Source organism: Delphinapterus leucas, chromosome 15 (assembly GCF_059928025.1).
Source record: "Delphinapterus leucas isolate spDelLeu-1000000601 "Yukka" chromosome 15, BTC_Dleu_Yukka2, whole genome shotgun sequence".
NCBI classification, from domain to species: Eukaryota; Metazoa; Chordata; class Mammalia; order Artiodactyla; family Monodontidae; genus Delphinapterus; species Delphinapterus leucas.
The window spans coordinates 30871302-30877355 of NC_143143.1; positions in this window are offsets into that span (position 1 = coordinate 30871302).

Below are 6054 nucleotides of genomic sequence, written 5' to 3' on the forward strand. Positions count from 1 at the left end.
AATAGCCATCCTAATGGGTGTGTATCTCACTGTGCTTTCAGTATTTACTTAAAACATAGATGTTATCCTGTATCTGAAATTGGCTTTTTTTTTGCTTCATGTTATAACATAGGACTACGTCAGTTATAAACATTCATTTAAAATATTCAATCACAAGGAAGAAACCTTGTGACTATGTGAGATGCTGGATGTTAACTTACTGTGGTAATCATTTTGCAGTATATACATATATAAATCATGTTGCATTCCTTAAACTAATGCCATATTGTATGTCAGTTATATCTCAATAAAGTTGGAAAAAATGGGCAGCATACCTTACAAATAGATAAAAACAAAAGGCCCCGATTATTTGATTTTTTTTTCATTTAAATACTTTTTATGCAAAAAAAATCAGTAATTGCAAAATATTCCACTGAGTGGTTGTAGCTGGTCCTATAACCTTTCTTGTTTAAATGATCTCCATTTTTTCAGTGCTATAAAGAATGTGATAAATGCCAGCTATATGGAGAGATATCTTTCCTTTGTGTAGACTGCAAATGGCATTTTGAGAAAAGTGACTTTATAATGACGATAACATGAAAGAAGTTGTTAGATTTTCTCAATTTATTGCATTTCACAGAAGCAAGTAAAGCATGTAATTCAAGGCAGTTTGTCCCTGCAGGCTTCCAAATCAGCCAGTCATCCCAGACCTCTTCCGCTGGGTGCTGAAGGCACCACGCTTCATAAAAGGGGAGGATTTGGGCCTTTGGACTGACAGCATCTTGGTGGGGAGGGAGGGCGGATGCTAAGTGCATATGTATAATTAGAAATGGGGAGGGACTTCCCTGGTGGTCCAGTGGTTAAGAATCCGCCTGCCAATGCAGGGGACACGGGTTTGATCCCTGGACAGGGTAAGATCCCACATGCCACGGGGCAACTAAGCCCGCGCACCGCAACAAAAGATCCCGCATGCTGCAACCAAGACCCGACACAGCCAATAAATGAATAAAATGGGGGAAAGTGCAAGGAAAGAGAAGAGTGGGGTGGCCTGAGGCAGAAGAGCAGGAGGGGGTGAGGCCTGGGGCCGGGACTTTGAAGGGGACCCCAGGTGTGTGGAGGAGATGGACATGAGCACTGCTGAGGGGACACAAGCGTGCATTTCTGCCCTGGACAGGAATGGGGTGGGTGCCTTTGCTAAGGGGAGGACCCTGAATTTGATCCAAGTCACTGTGGGGAGCCTTTGAAAGTCAGTGAAAGAAAGCTTAGGAGCTCTTTAGAACAAGAGGAAATAGCTTTTAATTTGTATTTGTTTTTAATTAAAGATGCAAATGAAAGGGCATAGACTTATGGATTTGTCATTGCCTCTGTTAAATTCCCATCGCGTGTTAATTCCAGCCAGTTGAAGGCAATGGCCTGGGGAGTGTGTGACCATGTCCCTCAGATGTTTGGGAATGCTGGGCTCCCATTGTCAGCTGGGGTATATCTGCAGGGTCTGTCTAGATAGAGGGGCTGTGCGTGCCGTGGACGGTGTGACCCAGAGCCCGGTTGTGGGCCTGGGGGTTCCCAGAGAGCCGCAGACCCACTCAGAAGTGCCGGCTCTTAGGGTAAATGGCATGTGGTTCCACTGACTTAATTTTATACCAACTTTACTCTAAAAGTACAACCAGAAACTGACTGCTCTCACCTGCTCCAGCCCTGCCATTTCGATCCAAGCTGCCCTTATAGCCTCTGGATTATTGCAACCTGCTGCTTCCATCCTTGCCCTTCTAGAATCTGTTCTCGCAGCAGCCGAAGTGGTCCTTCCTTTCTGTCCTTCCTTTCTTTCTTCCCTCCTTCCTTCCTGCCACACCTTGTGGCTTGTGGGATCTTAGTTCCCTGACCAGGGATCGAACCCATGCCCCCTACAGTGGAAGCACGGAGTCCTAACCACTGGACCACCAGGGAAGTCCTGCCAAAGTGATCCTTTTAAAAAAGAGAATCACATCACTGCTGTAGAAGCTGAAGTCCTTACTGTGACCTACAGGGCCCAGCATGGCCTGGCCCCGCCCCTACCCCCAGCTTTCTTCTCATCCACAACTCTGCACTTACCACTTCAGTTAGCTATATTTCCCTTGCTCTTCCTCCAATAATCAAGGACCCCGCAGCCTCAGGGCCTTTGCACTGACAGTCCCTCTGCCTAAAAGCCTTTCTTCCTAGGTATCTACATAGAAGTGTCTATCTGTCTGTCTCCAGTTTCTCTCTCTGTATAACAGGGATGTTACTATTTATCCTCAAGAAGTTGTACTGAGGATTCAATTATATAGAAGACTCGATTATATAATCTTTAGAGCTGCTGGTTCCCTTCCCTACCTTTCCCTCACCTGCTTGTCAGTGACTTCAGTTCCTGTGAACCTCTTCTCCCAAAGACACAGTCTGTGCCTATAAAATGTCTTAAGAGGGATTAATGATCTGACCTTGACTTATTAAAACCAAAAATTAAGTAGGCCTGTTGGGCTACCTGTAAGCACTTACCTGAGTGAGCTTCACCCCCTGGAGATTCTGATTATGTCTGGGGTGGATCCCCAGAATCGGTCTTTTTGTCAAGCTTGAGGCTAATTCTGCTATGCAGCCATGCTGGGAATTTCTGAAATAGATGACCAGGGTGGACAACACCAGAATGACACATGCCTCTGTGTCCCTGGGCCAATTTTTTTTTTTTTTTCCTACAGAATAGGTTCTCTGTCTGGGCTCCGTGTGTAGAATCACCTGGACACCTCTTAAAAAGTACTGTTGCCCAGGCCCATGACCAGTTTCCCTAGAGGGGATTCTCATGCGTAGCCTGATTTGACAATTACTGCCCAGAAGTGTCAGTTCAGTGGGAGGTGACAGCCCCGATTCTCACCGGCTCTGGCACAAAAGAGCCTCCACTTGGATGTGTGGTTTGCTCATGCAGTACCAGCAGAGGGCACACAGAGCAAATGCATTATTCTATCCCTTTATTTCCAAGCTAAAATTGCATGTGACAAGGGAAACAGTTTAGGGTTTCTGCAGTGCACCAGCAGGGCAGTAGTACCCAGTTCCCATGCTCCAGATCAGCAACAACAAAAACAACAAAACTCGCTTGTGCTCAACCCTGCAGATTCTGGTTGGGCAGAAGCTGGGTATCTGTATTTTGATGCTTCCCAGGTAATTCCAAGGCACCCCAGGTTTTGAGAATCATTGTGTGGGATTGAGCCTTCCCAAGAGCCGTGCCTCTCTGATGGTCAAGCAGCTTCTCAGAAAATGGAAACAGTCTTTAGATTCAGGTGGTGTGTGGTTATATTGGTGATTTCCCCCTTGGAAAACAATTCCAAAATAATCATCTAATGGAAATACTCAAGCATGTATATGAGGATGTTCACTGAATGTTTCTAATAGTGAAACAAACACAACAACAACAGGAAGTAAACTAAGTTGCCATTAGTAGGCAACACAGTTAAATAAGCTATGGAATATTACATGCCCTTAAAAAGAGTGAGGTTGAACCATATCTGCTGATGTGACAGGATAATCATGGGGTAGTGTTAGGTGGAAAAAGCAAATCAGAGAACAATATAGTTCTGTATGATCCTATTTGTGATTTAAAAAAACGCATTCCAAATTTTTCACAGTGGTTCATTCTGGGGAGAAGATTCAGGTGGATGAGACAGAGGGAAAACTTCTACTTTGAACTTTATGGCCTTCTAGTATTGTTTAAAATTTCCGTAATGATCGTGTCATCCATCTTAACAAATGAAGTAAAATGCTGTACTAAACACAATCTCTTCTGCCATCCTTTCCCACTCCTGCCAGCTTTTGAGGTAAAGAGAAAAGTTTCTCAACCATGAATCTCCATTCTGGACTTGGAAGCTGGGTGGACAGTAGGAAACAGTCATTAAAAGCATTAGTGATACAACCGTGTTTGTATTTTGTAGACTGGTTTTCATTCCCATCTGCTGAGAACCATCTGGACTTTGGGCACCCCACCTGCCCTGGGCTGTGTGTTATTTAGATGCAGGAAATGGGGTAACCTGTAGCACGTCCATTTTCACATGGTAGGTGCTAGGGACTGAATGTTTGTATCCCCTCCTAAAATTCACATGTTGAACCATAGCCCCCCATGTGATAGTGTTTGGAGATGGGGCTTTTGGGAGGTGACTGGAGTCAGATGAGGTCATGAGGGTGGGGCCCCCACGATGGAATCAGTGCCATGTGAGGACACAAGCAGGAAGAGACCCTCACCAAGGACCCAACCCTGGACTTCCAGCCTCCAGAACAGTGAGAAATAAATGTTGGCTGTTTATGTGCCCCATCTCTGATATTCTGTTAGAGCAGCTTGAGCTGAGACAGGTAGTCCTCCAGACCATGGTGAGGTCTGCTCCAACTGGGGACATTCACAGTGTGCATGGCTGGGAGCCGTTGTCCCTCCTACACTGGTTACCAGAACTGAGCCTTACCTGGTCATAGGCCCAGATATCCCACCCCCAGCCCATCATAAATAAAAATGTTTAATGCACTTCCCAGAACAGATTTGATGGGCTTAGCTGCTTGCAGGGGGCCAGCCTGGGGTGAGTTAGCCAAATAACTAGGAGCTTGCCCTTGGCTGCTTTAAGAATTCAGGTCTTGTGAGTCCCCAGATGGAAAGCCACCAGGTCCCTTTGAAACCTGGGCAGAGTCCAACTTTTATGGCCCTGTTTTGATCCTGCAGCATTCATTCAACTATAACATCATGCCTGATGAGGGTTAATCAGGCAGGGTCGATACCATCTGGCCACGTTTGTACCAACTCTAGTGACAAACATCCATTTTATTGATTAACAGTTGTAATCTGCTCTGGGATCTGGTGGGACTTGTCCCCATGTTGGGAAGTAGGTTTAACATTTAGAACTATATGTGAGCCAGGTTCACAGAGATCAAGTGGCAAAAGGAACCATCGTGTATTAAGCACCTACCACGAGTCAGGAGATGATTACATGATTTTTTATTTTATTTATTTATTTTTATCTTTGGCTGTGTTGGGTCTTCGTTGCTGCGTGCGTGGGCTTTCTCTAGTTGCGGTGAGCAGGGGCTACTCTTCGTCGCAGTGCACTGGCTTCTCACTGCGGTGGCTTCTCTTGTGGAGCATGGGCTCTAGGCGCGCAGACTTCAGTAGTTGTGGTGTGTGGGCTCAGTAGTTACGGCACTTGGGCTCTAGAGCACAGGCTCAGTAGTTGTGGTGCATGGGCTTAGTTGCTCCACGGCATGTGGGATCTTCCCAGACCAGAGATCGAACCTGTGTCCCCTGCATTGGCAGGTGGATTCTTAACCACTGCGCCACCAGGGAAGTCCCGATTACGTGATTTTCTTGAATCCTCCCAGCAGCTGTTGGAGTTGGAGAACCGGAGAGAGGTCGCAGGTGTAGGGTGAAGCACGTGGCTTGGAAGCAAGACTTCCTACCTGCTTGAACCCCAGCCCTGCCACTCCCAGGCTGTGACTGTGGGCCAGTAATATAATCACTGTCTGTGCCTTGGTTTCTTCATCTGTGAATTAATGATAATAAAAGCACCCACCGAGGGTAGTTGAAGGGGCTGACTTACTACATGAAAAGCACTTAAAAACAGCGCTTGGTCCAGGGAAGCCCTCAGTAAGTGTCAGCTGCTTTACTGTGATCACTGTCTGCGGGTGATACTCAGAGAGGTGAAGTGACTTACTCAAGGTCACCCAGCTAGAAAGCAGCAGAGTTAGGTCATTCTACTGCCTTGTCCTGCCTCCCCGGGGGGTGGAGAAGGGGGAAGAAGGACAGAAAATGGAAACAGTGACTGTTTTTAACAAAGGTCCTGGCACCTTCCACCCACCTGCCTTAGGGATATACGCTTAGGAGCTCACACTAATGCTGACCAGTTCAAGTTCACTTTCCCAGGCCAGTGGCCAGGCTGGTGGTGAGAAGGGTCCTGAGTGGTTGATCCTTAACCAACCCCATGCTGACTGCATGTGCTCATTCACACACACCTGTGTGTCCCAAATCCTGGCCTCCAGGCTGTGTGATGCTGGGCGGGTTCCCCAATCTCTCTGAGCATCGGGCTTCTCATCTTACAAACA